The sequence below is a fragment of the Spermophilus citellus genome, assembly GCF_964194105.1.
Source record: "Spermophilus citellus genome assembly, chromosome: 3".
NCBI lineage: Eukaryota > Metazoa > Chordata > Mammalia > Rodentia > Sciuridae > Spermophilus > Spermophilus citellus.
In genome coordinates this window covers 121,649,051-121,667,754 of record NC_138184.1, presented here as the reverse complement: position 1 = coordinate 121,667,754, position 18,704 = coordinate 121,649,051, and positions in this window count along the sequence as shown.

The following is an 18,704-nucleotide window of genomic DNA, read 5'->3' as shown; positions in this document are numbered from 1 at the left end:
CTCCAGAATGGAAAGAAAGGCATTTCTTTTCATTGTAAATTACCCCAGTTCTGCCACATATCTACATATAATTTTGCTTACCAATGTCCACCAACAGACACTAATGTTGCTTCCATGTTTTGGCTATTATAGATAATGCTGTTACTAACATGAATGCACAAGATATCTATGCAAATCCTTGCTTTCCTTTTTTTTCAGCTTATACACAGAAGTGGAATTACTGGATTATATTATACACTTTTTTTTTTTTTGAGGACTGCTGGACTGTTTTAGCAGCTGCTATACTATTTTACATTTCTACCAAGAGAGCACAGGGGTCTAATTTCTTTGCATCATTACTAATGCTTATTACTTTCTGTTATTAAAAATCAATATTTCTCTCCTTCTTTCCTTCCTTCCTTCCTTCTTTCCTTCCTTCTTACTTACTTCCTGCAAGCATCCTAATATATCCTCCTGGTTTGTTTTATCTTTTTCATTGGTTATCCTGACAATTTTTCCATGTGCCATCCAACAATTTTGTATATCTAGTCAGAGAAATTTCCCCTCAAGTATTTTTCCATATTTGAATAAGAATATTTTCTTGCTGTTGTTGTTCAGTTTTAAGCATCCTTTATATGTTCTGGATATTAATTACTTATTAAATATATGGTTTACTAATGTTTTCTCCCATTCTATGTATTGTATTTTTACTGTATTGTAAAGGTGTTATGGTATTGTAATGCTGTCATGGTTTGGATGTGAGGTGTTCCCCCAAAAGCTCATGTGTGAGACAATGCAAGAAGGTTTAGGAGAAGAAATAATTGGGTTATGAAAACCCAAGCACTGAATTAACCCAAGCACTGAATTAATCCCTTGGAGGGATTGATTGAGTGGTAACTGAAGGTGGATTGGGTGTGGCTGGAGGAGATGGGTCACTGGGCATGCCATTGGGGTATTTATTTTGTATCTGGGGAGTGGAATCTCTCTCTTTGCTGTCTAATCAGCATGCGAACTGCTTCCTTTTGCCATACTCTTCCACCATGATGTTCTGCTTCACCTCGAGCCTAAAGAAGGGAGTCTACTGTCTAAGAACTGAGACCTCTGAAACCATGAACCTCCCCAATAAACTTGCCCTCCTTAAAATTGTTCTTGTCAGGTCTGTTAGTCACAGAAGCAAAAAACTGATAACAACATTAGGGTTTTCAATTCACAAACTATTTACTTTCTTCAAAGTGCAATTTGTCTTTCTAAAATTTTATTTGCTTTGCTTTTGATGTCATATCCAAGAAACCTTTGCAAAATCCAATATCATGAAGCTTTTTTCCTTTAGAGTCTTATAATTTCAATCATTACATTTAGGGTTATTTTTATATGGTGTTTCATATAGGCCCAACTTCCTTCTTTTCATGTGAATGTACAATTTTCCACCACTGTTAGCTGAAAAAAATATTAAATGTTCTTTCCCTATTAAATAGTCTTGGCACTTTTGTTGAAACTCATTTGGGAAAAAATGTACATAAGGGTTTATTTCTGGTCCTCTTTTTTGTTCTGTTGGTCTTAATGTCTATTTTGATGTCAGGACCACATAGTTTTGAATACTATAGTTTTTAGGAAATTTTGAAATCACAATATGTTTGTACTCCAGCTATTATTTTCCCCAATATTTATTTGGCTATTCAGGGATCCTTGAGATTTTATGTGAATTTTGGGATGGATTTTCTATCTAAAAAAAGTCCTTGGAATGTCGATAGTGATGGTGCTAAATTTGTAGATCACTTTGGGTTACACTGACATCTTAATAATATTAAGAGTTTGAATTTATGAGAATAGATATATTTTAATTTCTTTCTTTTCAAATTTTAACATTCATACTTTTTATTTTATGAATGTTTTGTATCCTTGGTTAATTGCCAAATGTTTATTCTTTTTGATGTTACTGTAAATTATATTGATATTTAATTTACTTTTCAGATTATATATTGTTAGTGTACATAAATACAGCTGATTTTTTTGGTACTCAATTTATATCCTGTTACCTAGCTGAATGTGCTAGTTACAGAATAAGATTTGCAGAATCTTTGGGGGTTTTCTACACATAAGATCATGTTATCAGCAACAGAGATAATTTTACTTCTATGTTTCCAACTTGGATGCATTTTGCTTTTTTTCTTATTTGATTATTCTGGCTAGCACTTTCTGTAGTATGATGAATAGAAGTGACAAAAGTAAGTATCCTTGCCTAGTTCCTATCTAGGAGGAAAGTTTTCAGTCATTGACCATTGAGTGTGATATTTACCATGGGTTTTCATATGTGCATTTCATTATGTTGAAGTATTTTCCTTTATTCCTAGGAAATAGAATAAAAAACAGCCACATCAATGTTTATGGCAGCTCAACTCACAATAGCTAAACTATGGAACCAACCTAGTGTCCTTCAACAGATGAAAGGATAAAGAAAATGTGGCATATATACATGGTGGAATATTACTCAGCCTTAAAAAGTAATGAAGTGATGGCTTTTGCGAGTAAATGGATGAAGCTGGAGAATATCATGTTAAGTGAAATAAGCCAATCCCCCAAAACCAAAAGCCAAATATTGATATGTGGATGCTAATTCACAATGTGGGGGGTGGGTGGTGGTGGTAAGAAAGAATAGTTACTTTGGATTAGGCAGAGTGAAGTGGGGTAGGGGAGGGCAGAGGGGTTAGGAAGGATAGTAGAATGAATTGGATATTATTACCCTATGTGCATGTGTGACTACACAACCAGTGTGATTCTACATCATGTGAAATCTGAAGAATGAGAAATTATACTCCATTTATGTATAATATGTCAAAGTGAATCCTACTATCATATATAACTAATTAGAACAAGTAAAAAATGAACAGAAACCCAATTACTTTTTAGTCAATGATTTTTTGCATGTCAATTTAAATGATCTTTCATTCTATTAATGTCCTGTCCTACATTATTTGATTTTCATGTGTTGAGACATCTTTACATTGGAAGAATACAAATCATTTGGTCATGATGTGCAATCCTGTTAAAATGCTGTTCAACTTGTTTTGCTACTATTTTGTTGGGGATTTTTGCATCAGTGTCATAAGGGTTCTTAGTCTCTCTCTCTATATATATATATTAGAGACTTTGTCTGGCTTTGGTTTCAGGGACATTATGAATTTATAAAATGAGTAAGGTGGAGTTCTTTCTCTTTGTTTATTTCTTTATAGAATAAAAAATATCTTTGCAAAGGATTTGTTTTGGCTACTTATTAAATGTTTGGTAGAACCAACAAGTTAAGCCTATAAGTCCAAGACTTTCATTTTTTTCTTTTTTTGGAGATTTTTTGATTCTTTATTCTATTGTCTTACTAGTTATTGCTGTAGTCAAGATTTCTATTTCTTCATGATTCAATCTTGGTAGGTTTTGTGTCTCTAATAACCTAGCCATTTCATCTAGGTGAATAACTTTGTTACCTTGCAATTGTTCATATTACTTTTAATAAAACTGATTGCATAATTGGGAAGAACCGGCTTTCTGCATTGAATCCTTTTATTGTTAGATGATAAATTACAAACCCCAATTTATAAAAGTTTCCATGTAAGGAGGTATTCAATAAGAAGATTTCTCATTGTTGGTCTCCCTCTGCCCTGTCCATCACATATAAAATAATGTAGACAATCAATAAGAATTTAATGACTCAAAGGGTTAATCTCAGCCCTGTTAGTTTCTTTAGTCAGATTCTTTGACCGTGCACGTGTGTCTTCTGGTTTTCCTGCACCTCCTGAATTAAGAAGGACCAATGGTGTTTCCATTAATGATTATGTTGAAGAAGGGAAATTTTAGCCCTGATAATCTCTAAGATTATTATTTTTTTGAGTTCCTTTGATGATTGTTTATGAAATTTCAATTTATTAATAAGATAGTTGAATTTCAAGATTATTGGGACTATAGGCATATATTTTTCTCATTTAAAATTTCTATGAAATAGAACATTAGTACACAGATGTAGATTTCAATAGCATCTCTAGTTATCTGAAATTGACATAAGTAAACACTGTAAAATTTTGTCTCTTATGTATCAAGTGAATTGGAAAGGACACCACTGAAGAAGGATCTAGCATCGATTCCATGACATATTCTGGGGACATACAATACCGAACATATGAAAGCACAGAAGTGTGCATGGCAATCTTACTTTATTTCTTTGTATGACAAGGCCAACCCTCTTTCCAGCCTTGTCCTTTAGAACTGGCCAAGGAAAACAAGGTGGGGGAAGCAAGCCTGCAAGTCTGTATTTTTCATGAGGTTGATATTAACATATGCACTGGTGATCTGTTTCTCAGCCCTAGGGTCAAACTCCAAAAAATACACATAACAGATTTTGATACCTGGGCTAGTCACTTCCTAGTGTTGGAAGGTGAAAAACAGGGAGCCAACCGTAAGTTTTCTTTGATTTGGGATTATCTATAGCATCACAAGGATAGAAACCAAGTGTACCTGCAGTTGTTTCATTAGGCTTTTCTGTTTTCTATATTGTCCACAAAAGCCCTATCCCATCTTTAGTACATGAGGGACCATCCTTGCTTGTAGGAGATGGCTTTACTTTTTCATGGTCTCAGAGGGGTTGTTGTATACTTTGAGGACTCCCTGGTTCTGTTCTTCAGGTGACATGGCAAATCTAAATAAGAAAGCCTGAAGTAAAAATGAGCTCTTATGATAGCCTTAAATGGTACACATATGCTACCCTCTTAATCTTGGAGGCTTCTTTTTTTCAGTTTCCTATTGCTACAACAACCATAAAAACAACATCAAAAATTGTGGATTAGGAAAATAGTGTTTTGTGGATTATCTGAGTTCACCTGAGCAGTTCTTCTGCCCGCCACCCCCTTGTGTTGGCTGGGGTTGCTCAGGCTTTCAAACACCAGAAGGTTTACTGGTGTCTAGAACTTTCAAATGACCTCACACACATGCCTAGCAGTTAATGCTGCTTAAAAGATGGCTCTTTCTCCAGAGTTCTTAACTAGTTTCCTTGCAGCAAGGTGACTGGATCCAAGAGAATAAAAGCAAAACCTACCAGGACGCTTAAGGAGTATAACTAAAACCGGTATCTAGACAAAGAAATCACGGAGTCAGCCCAGATTCAAGAGGAGGAAATAGACATCATTTCATGGTGGGAGGGCTACATGTACATACAGGCAGGGAGCAAACACCGGAGACCATCTTCAAAGAGAATCTACCCATACTCCAGTCCAATTTTGAGATTCCTCTAGAATACCTTTACTGAGTCTTGTAAGCCTCTAATTCCCAGAGTGAGGGTCAAGATTGAAGGTGTTATGGCTGGGTATGTATGAAGCCTTTATATGTCTGTCTGTCTGTCTGTCTGTCTGTCTCTCTCTCTCTCTCTCTCTCTCTCTCACACACACACACACACACACACACAGAAAAAGAACAGTATGAGAACCAAGCCCTATTACTTTCTGCCACTGTCACCCCATCACATGAATCTTTAGCTGGATGTTTCTTCTCTGGACCATAGGAAACACTATTTGCAAATAGTTCATTGAATTTTTAAAATATTTTTAACTTTGACAATATTCCTTATCTTAAACCAGGATTTTCCTTTTACAAAGAAGACCTGAAGTGACCAAAGGGAGCAATCTGTGTGTGAGGACACTCGGGTCTCTAACTGGACCGCTTGCCTGGCAGCACCTGGCTCTTCAAGTCATCAGAGAAGGGATTTGCCTGGGTTAGTTGCTTGTCCTCTTTTGAACTCTTTTCTCACATATATGACCAAAGGTTTTGACTTATATTCTGTAAAACTGTCAAAAATTGATCCTATTTTCCAGGTTTCACCTTAACATTATAGTCAGTCAAATGGATGTTTTTGTCTGAAGTCTTCATCCAGCTGTGTTTGGCCTCAGAGAAACGTCGAGGATGACTGGCTGAATATTTTATTTTTTCCACAAATGCTTTAGCATTATATAAACACGGATGTGGTGTGCACTCAGGCATCATAAAGAACTGTCAATTTTCGTTTTTGAAAAATGAACTCAACCTGTTAGGAATTCAAGACTAGATAATGTTGTTTGGCACTGCACCTTGATGAATAATTCAGCTAATTTACACCATAGTTATTTGTACATTATGAGTGCACATGCTTTGAAAGTATTTCTGTAACTTTGCCATATTGCCTATTAAATGCGTTCTGAATATGGAATGCCACATGTGAATGTTAAGTCCACGTTTGAAGAGTACCTAAATCAAGACCATGGGACCTTGTGAACAATCATTGCCACTTTTACGAATATTTTTATATTACCGTGGATAGAAAATAGGTTCACCTTTTAGATGGGTTTATGGAAACTGTTTAAACATTTAAGGATACCGAAGGAAAATATTTCTCTCCACTGTTTTTTTGGAGGAGAGTACGATCTCTTAATTCTATAGCAATATTGCATTTTGAATATATGCTTTTATTATCAGTTACCAACTTTAACATTTTTAGGGTTATCTTAATAAGTGCCCTTTAATTATTTACATTAGTTAAGGAATTGTTCCTAGGAGTGAGCCGGAGTGGTGAGTGAGTGAGAGAAGTGGGAGGGACAAGGGAGAATTCGATCGTTCTATTCCTGAGGACAGGCATTGTACTGATGGGTTTCTGTGTGTCCATCCCACAGCACCTGACCTAAGAGAAGGTGCGAAAACACAGGGATGAACAAATGAGTACCAGAATCTCTATAGGTATCTATTTCAACCTAATACACAGTTATTTTGAAATAAAAATATCATTGACTATTCACAAAAAATTCTTATATATCAAATAGCAAACATGCTCACTGATGCATGCCTCCAATGTCTCTTGTTCTCTGTAACCAGGATCTACAATAAAATTTTGATGGAAGTTTCCCAAGTCACCTTTAAGGTTATTATTGTTTCTGAATTTTACTTTCACCTGTTGCTATAGCTAAATTTTCTTGACTCATGAGAGATATCACTATTGGATACTTCATATAGTTAAAAATTTGTCTACAATACAATTTGAATATTGTTTTCAGAATTATTTTACATAGCTAGACAGGAGATGTTTTTTTCAGAAAGAAAATTTATATTATCATAAATAAAATTGGGCCTTTTGTATTTAATATTATTCATAAAACACTATGTATTTTAATATACTTTCATCTTAAAAAGACAAAGGCTACTCAGTCTTCAGTCATCCATAATCAGTATTAATCTTAATCCCCTACTTTTATTTAGGTCAGTTTCATATCACTGTCACTTAAGTAATGAAATCTGTTGTTAACAAAATTCTCTTTCATCTTTCCAAAATCCATAGTCCGTTAGTATCTCTGAGAAATTCATCCAAGAGCAAAGTGTTCAGTACTTCAATCAATACAAGGAAACATGCAAAATAAATTTAAAGTAGAAGATAGCTTCATTCAGGCCAATGTTTACAGAATCATGCAGGCTCATATGTTATTTTGTTGGAATTTTGACCAAGGAAGTTGGAGAATGGGTACATGTACAATCTTCTTACATGATGAAACTAACATGTATTAAGAATAGGTAACAGGTAAAGCGTTGAGCTGAGCTAGATTTTTTTCATAAGGACTTGGAAATTTACTGAGAATTCATGCAAACTCAGAATAATTATTCAGACAACTATTGAGTCACTATTATTCATTTTTTCCAAGACTGGACAAGTGATTACACAGTCATAGATTTTAGGATGGTTGAGAAGGACCAGAAAGATGAATTAATCTTTAGGAAAAGCAAATAGAGTTTCTCATGGACTCTTATATTAAAATCTTCAATCATTTACAGATCATGAAAAACATGACATAGGCATGGGGTATGTGGTCAAAGGATGCTGTCCTTTATGTAGAAAGTGCTCCAAAGAGGTGTCATTGTGTCCCCTCCTGGTCCTTCACCTTGGTTTCTATAGGACTTTTTTTCTATCATGATAATTCTTGAAATAATCAAAAGGTAGATATGACTTATAAGAGTGAAAAGGCTCATGTTTATTGAAATGTCATATATGACAATTGTGTATTTTCAATGACCGGATTTTGTTGGTATTTTCTGTTGCTCATGTTTTCTTACTTGGATGTAGTCCTTGTTGTGGTTCTTGATCCAGTTTATATAGACCTCCCAAAGTACCAAGTACCTTTGCATTTAAATATAAATAAAATTATTTCTAGAATTTACTCCATCTGGATTATTCATGCTATTGCTCTATTCAATTAGTATAAGCATCTTAAAGGTGACAGTCACGTAGAGAATGTACCGATGAGTAATTTTGATTTTTGTTATTTTCCTAAAATGTTGGAGACCTAGAGACTTTTAAATGATAGTGAAAAGTGCACAACCAAAAATTATTGTGATCTTTTTTGAAATGATGCCATTATCTCACATGAATGCTCTACTTAAAAATAGAGGCAGAAAATCAAGAAAAACCCAGGAAGGTAACCTTTAATTTGAAATTGGATGCATTGTGATGCTCATGCTGTAAAAATCTGATGGTGTATTAATGTCCTCACATATATTATCTCAAATTGTACCTTTCAGTTATAATGGCTGTTCCAATAACATAATAGCCACTCACCTGTAATTATAAGTTTTCAAAGCCTGAAATGATTCCAATTGTTTTTCTCTGTACTTTCCATGTACAATGGCTTTGTGCAGCTACAAGTTCCAAAAGGCTTATTTCAAGTTTCTCTGTTTCAACTATTGAATTATGTTGCAATTTAAGTTAGTCTTGGGTGCACACAGAACCCTGAGGACAATACCAAGGGCATTTATCAGATGAAACCTCAAACTTGAGGACTTCAGTGACTTATGTCAGCCACCCTGACTTCTACCTACACATATCTAATGAATTTAACCTGAGCCCCTGCTCCCTTTAGTTCTGTGCCTTGTCATGAGATGTATCCACTCTGCCCTCTCATTCTACCTCATGACCAGCTCCTCCAAAGGGGGTTGCTCCTGCAACGGAAGCAAAGGGCTCACTCCATAACTTCTTCAATAGATTCCCTTTCTTCCAGCAGGTATGCCTGTAAAAAAAATGCTGAGGGTTCTTTATCAGTTTCAGATTCCAAACTATTCATATAACCCCCAATTCTGCAACAGAAAGGAGTAGACATCGCTTCAGAAATCTGGAGATGAAGGTGTAGAGAGAATGCTGTTCAGGTCCTGGATACTGTCCTCAGGAGGGCTCAGATAGTGTCCTGAGTATCCAGGTTTTATAATATGAAATAACATGGGTCAAGTTGAGAGGATGAAAGTAGGGCTGGGGATATAGCTCAATTGGTAGAGAGCTTGCCTCACATGCATAAGGCCCTGGGTTTAATCCCCAGAACTATTAAAAAAATTGAAAGATATAAGTAGGAAAAGCAGGACTTCTTAGTGCTATTGGGGGAGATGGAAAGTGTTAACTTGTAGCAGTAGCTTGAGGCAATGAGTTTGTTTCCCTATCTTCTCAGCACTATACAATATGCACATTGTGTATAGGTACACACATTTCACACATGTGCGTGCAGGTGCTGAATATTCCACATAACCTAGTTCAAGTGGAGCCAAATCCAAGGATGAGTTCTCTCTCGTCACTGAGATTCAAGGAGAGGAAGTAATTTTTCACTTAGGCAAGATTGAAATTGGAAAAGAAGCTTCATGACAGAAGCAAATCTCTGTTGGGGAACAGGTGTTAGAGAAGCAGGTTAACGATGATTTATACCTGTGAGTCTCAGTCTGGGGAGAGCAGCAGCCCCTGCAGGGCTTGTTATAATGGGGACTGCTGGGCTCACCCTTGAGTTTCACATTTCATAGGTCTGGGTGAGGAACAGGATTTGCATTTCTAACAAGAGCCCAGATGATGAAAATACTGCTGGTCCCAGAGTCACACTTTGAACACTAGTGATTTATGTTGCCACCTCTCAATCTCCGTGCTTGCTGCAGAAGTAGAGGCAAGTGGACTCAGAGAATCATTTTGGAGGTTTAACCAGGATTCTGAGTAAAAAGACTTGTATCCAAGTCTCCTGTGGAGTCTGTAAGCACCAGGATTACCTGGACATTAAGATAGAATGGTGGAGAAAGAGCAAAATTCTACCATCAAGTGAAGAGAGTGAGCATCGTATCTGTGTCCAGACAACTGACTGAGACCTTTGGTTTCTGTGGGTTTATTAGGTCTGGGGTATCATTAGAAGGGTCAGCTGTCCTTGTTAGCTGAACTTCCTCAATGGCCATATGAAGTGTGTGGTAAATGTGAAAGGACTCATTGAGCAGAATCTGTGGGGAATGTGCTCAGCTAATCTTAGAATGGTGCATTCCAGGAGACTATATTTGGAGCCCAGCGATCATGTAATATCATGGTCCTTTGCATTACATAATAGATCCAGCATCGGAAAGCTAATGTGTGGGGACAGACCTCCACAGCTATTCTGTGTCAGCTCCTGGATAAGGAGAGAGAGGATAGAGAACTTCTCAGGATTCCACCAAATTGTGCCCAAAGCTAAGCAAATTCCCTCTTCCTTGCTGTGGTTGCCTTATTGGAACTAGCCAAAGAGGCCATGAAACTTGAAACCCTAACAAGAAAAATGGAAGAATGAAAAAAAGGACTTGACATAGTAATATATATGTTGAAGTAGGTTTTTGTCAGAAATACTGTTTTAAACCAGTGGGCAACAGTACTGGAAATTTCAGAATTATTTTATGCTCTTGATCGGAAGGAGAAATGGATAAAAATTATAAACATGCCTCTATGTTCACATACATTTGATTTGACATAGGCAAGGGGTAGAAAAATTAAGAAGAGCTTGGAAATTAAATATTAATTCATATTTATTACTTAACAAACTTGCAAACAGCAGTCAAACCGTGCTGGGAGCTAGAGGTGCTGGAATAGTAAGCAAGATGGCTACCTCCCTGGTCTCCTGTGCAGCCATCATGGATAACATCGTGAGGATTCTGCAAAAATCAAGAAACAGAACTACTACATGATTCAGCAATCACATTACTTGTTATATACCCAAAGGAAAGCAAATTACTATGTAGAAGACATGTCAGCACTCATATATTTATTAAAGCATTATTCAAAAGAGCCAAGATATGGAATCAGCCTGTGTCCATCAACAGTTTAATGGATAAAAGAAAGTGTGGCATATATACACCATGGAATACTATCCAACCACAACCAAGAATGAAATACTGTCATTTTCAGCAACCTGGATGAGACTGCAGGATATTATTTTAAGTGAAATAAGCCAGGCAGTAAAAGACAAACACTGTACACTCCCCATTTGTGGAAGCTAATGATGCTGATCTCATAGAGGCAGAAAGTAGAATAGTGTATGATATGCAGCAAAGCGTGAGAAAGTGGGAGAATGGAGAAAGGATGGTTAATGGTTATAGGGTGCAGTTGGATAGGAGGAATAACTCATAATGTTCTGTAGCATAGTGGATAACTATGGTTGACAACAATTATTTTTATATTCCGAAATAACTAGTAGGGAGGATTGTGATTGTTCTCAACATAAGGAAATGATAGATAAATCTTTGAGACGATGCTATGCTAACCACTTTGATCTGATCATGACACATTGAAATATCACACTGTATCCCACAAATGTGTACAATTATTGTGTAAATTAAAAATAAAAAAGATATATATTTAAAAAAAAACAGTCCCGCCCCCACCCCACCCCCAGGGAAACCATGAACTCATCAGCTGTCACTCCTGTTCCCTCTTTCCTTATCACCTGGCAACCACTGCCTTCTGTCTGGATATTTACTATAAATACAAATATATAATTAAAAAATAAAGGGAAAACAAAGGAAAGAAACAATTGATCTGGAACTACAGCAATAGGCATTGCCTAATCTCATCAGAAGAATAATATATTGTAGGATGTTAGGTGACCATTTCCAGAAGAGCTTCAGATTGACAATCTGATTTTATAATGCTGCTGATTCCTGTCCTTCATGATTTCAAGTATGTGGCCTGAACCACCAATACCCCAAACACTGGGCAGAGGATGCAGCTGCTAGACCCATCTCCACTATAGTACCTGGAAGAAGGGAGGCTGCACTACTACTGTAATTCCTTGCCTCAGATTCATTTTGTAATCACTCTGTTCCTGTGGGTCCCTTCCTTTTGAGTTTTATCCAGGGCACAGAATTTGAGTGATAAACTTGTGCCTCTTATCTTTGCTTTGGGAAAGAAAGTGTCTGGCATTATGGGCTGTTCAAAGTGGAAGGTGTTCTCTGCTTCTACCTTAGATTCATAAGGTGGACAGTTTCTTTATAAAAGACACCCCAAGCTGGGTGGCCCATTGAAGGAACAGAAGAAAAAATAGGCAACCACTACTATGCCCCAAGAATTGAGAATGGGTTGCAGAGGCTACTAGAGGACAGCTTTCTCCTGGAGTTGGAGTAATTCATTGTTGCAGGTCTATTCTGTGTTCTCTCATCTGATAACCAGTGTTGGGAGTCGCTGGGTCCAAAGACTAAATTCCCCATCCTCCAAGAAGAACCGTCCAATGGTGAGCCCTGCTGGCTCACATGATCCTTACCCACCAATCAGAGCCCTGCTGGCTCACATGATCTTTACCCACCAATCAGAGCCCTGCTGGCTCACATGATCCTTACCCACCAATCAGAGCCCTGCTGGCTCACCTGATCCTATCCACCAATCAGACTAGCCCTGCTGGCTCACCTGATCCTTACTCTTCAATCAAAAAGCACCCCATGCCAACTGTCAAACCACCCCTGGCTCTATAAATATGCAGAGCTGTTCCTCAATAAACTGGCATTTGCTCCTATGACAAGCCTTGTTCATTCTTTCAAGCAGGGTTCTGCTTTAGGGTCTTTCTTTCTACAAATATTCCCCTTTACATGAGCACTCATCTCCACAGTTGAGCCAGAATGTGGACAATGGTGTCAGATCTGGATTTAGGTTCTGCTTAATGTGAAGCTTAACATAGCAGCTGGATGGGGGACCTGGGGACTTCTTTGCTGAGCCTCCATTTTCTTTATGTAAAATGGGAGGATGATCCCTGTTTTCAGTGTAAGGACCTGGTCTACTGTACACACTCAATGTCAGCTCCTGAATTTAGTAGAACCTATAAATGTGTGGGTCTTGTTCTCCTTTTTTGCCCAGAATTTATGCAGAAAACTATCATTTCCTATATTAATTCCTGTAGTGGCAAAGAACAAAAATGCTAATGCTTTAGAACTCTCAGCACCCTGCCTGGATCAACAAAAGTAGTTTCAATTATTTAAAATTTATCATTACTTGACAAACACACTGGGAGGAATAACAAGGCTCCTTAACTCAGATTGCACTGTCTGGTTACATCAAAGCATAGGAGCATAAAGGACTTAGTACTATTATTTCATCACTTGAAAAAAAATCAAAGCTGCTAACTATTCCTACACCCCGAATCTCCCCCAAACAGTCAAGCTTCTTATACCAAAGGGAATCTCATATTCATTTCAGGGTTTGTGAACATCCTTAAAGATCTCCTTGCAAAAACATTTGATACACATAAATAGTTTCCCAAACTGAAACTGAATCATGCTATGCCTCCTCATTTTATTGATTGCTGTTTGATTTTATCTTTCACAAGAGGTTGTAGATACTTTTCCCATTGTCATTGATATATTCTATCTCATTCTTGCAAATGTTTGCATGATTCTCCAATATATGTTTTTTTATATATATATCAGGAATTGAACCCAGGAGTGATTAACCACTAAGATACATCCCCAGTTCTTTTTTATGTATTTTGAGACAGGGTCTTGTTAAATTGCTTAGGGCCTTGTTAAGTTGCTAAGGCTGGCTTTGAACTTGGGATCTTCCTGCTTCAGTTTCCCAAGCTGCTTGAATTACAGGCGTGCACCACTGCACTTGACCATTATGTATTTTTTAATTTAACTTATTAACTATCCCTACATGCCTGATTTTACAGGAAGCCTCAAAAGTTGACGATGAGCTAGGCACAGTGGTGCTTACCTGTAATCCTAGCAGCTTGGGAGGCTGAGGCAGGCGGATTTGCAAGTTCAAAACCAGTCTCAGCAACTTAGAAAGGCCCTAAGCAACTCAGCTAGAACCTGACTCTAAATAAAACTAAATAAAATATTAAAAAAGCCTGCTCGGGTTGTGACTCAGTGGTTAAGTGCCCCTGGGTTCAATTCCCAGTACCATGGGGGGCGGGGAAGTGATGATGAGTTACAATAAAACTAAGAAGGTGTACAAGAAGAGGGAATCAAATCCTGACTCTTGACTCTACCCAAGTCCAAGTTCCTTTATTGACAACTCTCCTTAGGGTTCCAGAATCTGTTTCTTCTTATAGAGTGATTCTCAGCTCAATAAAGACACAAGTTTGTAGGAGGCTTCAACTATGATCATGTTTAGTCAAGAGCATTGATCATTAAAAAGCAAAGTGTTATAATATCTTTGCTGATCACAGCTATGATATTAAGTAATGCTCTCATAATTCTTTCCAAACTGTCACCTGAAAATGACAGAGAGTGTGTCCAGAATAAATTGAAAGTCTTTCAAAGGCTGGCACGAAGTTGAAGCACGCTTCGCTGGTGGGCATGTTGCTAAGTGCCCTTGGCAGCTCCAATTTCTCAGACTACTCCAGCTTCTCCTGTGGAACTCTGCAGCCCTGGGTCTGTGTCTGCCTAGGGCTGGCTTTCATTCCTGGAGTGAATCAATACTGAAAGAGTGATTTTTCAAAGGTCTCAAGTCATTTGTAGTCTATTTGCGTCCAGAATGTTATTTCAGCTTCTCTCCCACAGAGCAAATATCACCAGAGGCAAGACCATATCTTTTTCATATCTACACAGAAAAAAGAGAGGACAGTTTAGCACCCTCAGTAAAAAATATAAAGATTTGAGGGTTTGGGGAGTTTTTATGTTTTCTTCCCCTGAGAATTTAAGAAAACTAAAGCCAAAGAGCAGAGATGCCTGGAATGGCAATTGCAATTCTTTGCTAAATTTAGTGTATGCTTGACTCAGTGGACTTTCAACAAGACTGGATACCTAGCAGGGTCTGTGAATGTCCTAGCTAGCTCCCCTGATCATTTCCATGAATTCCTCAAGAACAGTGAGTTTTGTTTACTTTTCAGGTAAACAGACTAACTTTGGAACTCGCACATAGATGCAGAGCAAAACCAGTTACACATAAGAGAATTTTTGTCCATTTAATTCCACATGGATCTGTGCATTTTCATGTCACATCCATATTGAGTAACTTTTACATTTTTAATGAGAAGAAAGAAAGATAATATGGATAGACACAAGACATAGTGCCGGGCAATATTTATATCATACTTCTTTTATGTTTTACTATAGCTATATAATGTATGTGGTATTATGAGCATTTTACTAATAAGTCTTGTGAGCCTCAGTGTGATTAGGACACTTGCCTGACAGTGAAGAGACAGGAAGCAATCAACGATTTCAAAGCAGTTCCCGGTGTGCCTGCATCAAGTTCTCCTTCCACCCAAGGCCACATGAAGGCCTTGTTGATGTAAGCAGACAGAAGTCAAGTTCACTAGTGTCCTGCCATGTCGATTTCTATGTAGACTGACAGGAACAACTGAGAAGTGTTCTGTTGTATGATCATAATTATTTGCCGGGTGATGCACATCTTAATCTTTTATGGAATAAATAGAGTTAAAGACAGCCTGAATCTTGAGGAAAATATCTACAATTCTGTGTATAACATTATTCCTTGTGGGTGTACTGTGAATAGCAAGAGTCCTGTTCTTAGTGTACTTGACTGTTAAATACCATTGTAGCTAACTCCCTAGACATTTAGAATTATAATAAGACTAAAGAAAATTTACATGTTGTTAAATGTTAGGCATTGTCACATATACTCACTGGAACCCTATGGCCTAGTGTTATTTATAAAAACTTACGTAAAATGATAAAGAAATTGAGGCCCAGCTGGGATAGATAATTTTTCCAATGGGACACAACTAGAAGGAAGCCCATTTGAGATAAAAATTTAACCTTCTGAACTTAAATCTCATACTGTAGTATGCTTTTGGTCTTTCTTATGTGGCTGGAAGGAGTATAGATTTTTTTTTATATCTCCAAAATTTTAATTCTTTTTATCAGTTTTATTGGGATATAAGTCACAGAGCATACAATTCTTCTACTGTGCACAATTTAGTGGGTCTCAATATATCCACAGATATGTGCAGTCCATTCACAGTCAACTTTAGCATGTTGCATAATTTTAAAAAAGATCCTTAGTTTTTATATATGAGAAAACTCAGTGAAAGGGATTTGCTTAAAATTACACATAACAAAAGGTTTCTACTCTATTGTCTTCATTTTATGGTTGATGACTAATAAAAATGACAATGTCTATTGGGCTACTGTCACCAACACTTATTTATGTTCTGCTCAGAAAAGAAACATGGGGTGTGCTAACATTATATTTGCCCCTGGGGGTTGAAGTTCTTTTCTGTTGGAGTTCTTTTCTGCAGTTCATACCTGTTACCTCTGGGACTTCTCTCTGGCCCTCAATTTCCTCATTCACAAGCAAGTTTAATGATATTCATAAGTATTCAAATGAGAGCCCTGTATGAGCAGTATGACCCTGGCAATGCCACAGCTCTCCCAGCTCCCTATTCAGCCAGTATATCTTCATGATTCCCTCTTCAGTGTTGATAACTTCCAGGTTTTTATATTTCATAGTTTCCAAACCACCAGTATCTGTGCAATGGTCACTGTTATCATGGGATTATAAATCTAGAGTCTCCAACTCCATGAAATAAATCTGCTTTTCCTGAGGCCTTTGAAAAATCCTAGGATTGTTTCTGCAGAGCATTGTTATAAATAGAGTTTTAGGCATCCAGGCTGAGAAAGAAAGATCAATTCCAATTTGATGAGGCAACAGAGGTGGCATTCTGAGATTATTTACTTGCTTATTCATGGGAATTAATGGGGGCATAATGTGTGCACACTGGAAAAACAAGACCACACATACATTTCACAAACTGATTTGATTGTGAATATGCAGAATAACAACAACAACAAAAAAACATTTTCACCTCAAACATGATGAACATTTAAGCTAAGTAAAAAGGTTGGATGACATTTACCTTTTATCTTTTTTAGCTCCCTGGATGAAGCTTCTTATTTGATTGATGTCTGGCTGTCTGTCATGGGACTGTAGACTTTGATAATGTCACACAGTTTCCTCAGACTCTGAAGTCTTGGTTCTGATTAATTGAGACCCACCAGCCCAGTCTTCAAGTCCCAATATCCATTTCACTTCAGTGCAAATTCTTGCTACCTAATGAGAATGAAATCTGGTTCCAGGAACATGTGCAGTGTAGACGGGGTCTGAAGCAAGCAAAGGGGGTTCTCCAGGTAGATTAACTTTCAGCTTCACTTCCCCCTTGGCAGGGAGGTGGAGTCAGTGTGAAGAGTGTCCATCCTTACATGTGAGTCTCATCTTTGTACCATGGCTTTGCCTGATATAGGTATGAGCAGCCAAGTTTCTCCCAAACCTCTGTCATTTCCCAGATCACAATTAGTTTAGCATTCACCCTTCTTCTTGCCTGTCCCCAAACATGGCCTTCTTTGATCAGCATGCTTTCAATTCTGTTATTTCACTTATAAGCTAACTTTAGCAAGCTACTTAACTTTGTAAAATCTTATTTTCCTTTTCTTGGAAACAAAAGATTGTTGGACAGTTTAAAGAGAGAATATCTATGAGCACATTTGAAAAACAATGCCTACACCTTAGTGGGTATTCAATAAAGAGCATTGTTTCTTAATATATCCTAACATCCTACTGTCATTAACTGTTCTCACATCTTGGTGCTGAATTTTACAACTACTTAAAACATTGGGTAATGATCTTTATGACTGCTGTTAGTTTTCCCCTTTCTTTTGGAAAGTCTTAGGTATCAAGTGGTGCTAAATGTATCCTTCATTTCTGAACAGGAGTGTTCTCCTGCACTGACCAAACCTTCCAGGCGGTGGTGGCTACAGAGCTATCTATGTTCAAGCATTAGCAGAAGGGAAGGATGATGATAGTGGAGAATGCTATTTTATTCTAAGCGACCTACCTATGAGCAAGCAAGTTGGAGCACTCTGTCTGCCACAGGAATGCCTTGGGAAGGGAAGGAGCCCAGGGCACAGAACTTGCTGGCTGGGAGAAATGCAGCCAACTGGGGCCCTGCTTAGTCATGCCATTCTCTGGTGATTCTAGGTAGCTGTTCTCTCTCCAAGAGTTCATGTGTCCACTTGTCAGGAGCTGTGAGAGGATACTGGACAGCACCACCCAACCAACTGTGAAACCTGGGAGACTGCTTGGATTGGACATTGTCCTCCTAATAGCAGCCACTAAGAAGGACTTCCAGGCTGCATGCCCTGTAAGGACAGGGACAAGGAATGAGGAGACTGAAAACCTCAAGGAGCCACCTGTGACTTAACCTTTAGAAAAAGATCTGCTCCCAGCTCCACTCAGTATCCTGAAGAGAAAATGGACAATGCAGCTCTTTTGGTATTTTCTTATCAAATAGAAAAAAAAAACAGCATTTTTTTTTCAGGAAGAAATATTGTGGAATTGGAAATGGAGAACTTTCTGGTGGAAGTTTGAATCCGTTCTCAAGAGATAGCCAATTAGTCCTTCAAATTTTAGTTGGGATGTATGACATTCCTTCCACATCTTATAAATGAAAACAAATTAAGGT